Below are 1116 nucleotides of genomic sequence, written 5' to 3'. Positions count from 1 at the left end.
ACACACACACACACACACACACACACACACACACACACACACACACATGCACACACACACGTCCTACTGGTTCTGTTTCTCTGGGTGTGGCATTCAATATTATTTCATTTATCTGAATGCAACTGGGAATTCTGTATTTTTATTTGCTAAATCTGGCAACCCTAGGAGAGGAATCTCTGGATATGTAAGTTTACCGACAGTCTGAAATGACACTTCCAATGGGGCAGGTGTGGAGAAAACGAGCAGTTCAGATTGGCAAGAAAAGACAAAAGCTGTTAATAACTAGTGTTGATGAAATGAAGAAGAAACAGACCATATACACAATTGGTACCACACCGATGTATCCATTTTCTGAGGCCAGTATTATTACATCTTAATAACTTGAATGGACTTTGTGCAGAAGTCCTATTTCCACCAACAAGGGAGTTTCAGCTGAGGGTTTAGAAAAAGCTCATCAAAGTGACTGTGATGTGCATGCTGTTTAAGGGGTCTTGGCTGAAAACGCAGGTAAATTTGTCACACGAGTTCCTGCTCAAGGGGATAAAGACAGCTACCATTTATGGAGCAGATTGTTTAGAGGTGCCCAGCTCCAGGTTCTTCACCTTCATAGTTGGATTTAATCTCGACATCCCTGCTAGTGAGGTATCGCTATCCTTTCTTCATGAATGTAAGTGACTACAAAGCAAGTACTCCTAACCATAGAGCTGGATGGCAAAGAGGTTTCTCACCACACCCATTGCCAGAGCCAGGGATAGAACCTGCTAGCTCGGGTACCTTGAGTTGCTGGTGAAAGTGCTTCAGCAAATATATCAGGACATGTACCACTGTGAGGTTAATTTCTGTTTTCCCATGTTTACCCTCCCTACAGAAGGGAGCCAGGCTTTGTCCCCTTTCCCCTTGCCTGAGGGGAGGTTTATAGCAGGGATGGAAGCAGAAGCTGTCTGAAGCCATTATTTCTTCCATCCTCTGTGAAAATCTAAGCTTAAAGAAAGGGTTGGCCGGGCGCGGTGGCTCACGCTTGTAATCCCAGCACTTTGGGAGGCCGAGGCGGGCGGATCACGAGGTCAGGAGATCGAGACCACGGTGAAACCCCGTCTCTACTAAAAATACAAAAAA

The sequence above is a fragment of the Hylobates moloch genome, unplaced genomic scaffold (genome assembly GCF_009828535.3).
Source record: "Hylobates moloch isolate HMO894 unplaced genomic scaffold, HMol_V3 SCAFFOLD_7, whole genome shotgun sequence".
Classification (NCBI taxonomy): Eukaryota; Metazoa; Chordata; class Mammalia; order Primates; family Hylobatidae; genus Hylobates; species Hylobates moloch.
The sequence above is the reverse complement of the archived record's forward strand: the minus strand, read 5'-3'. Positions refer to the sequence as shown.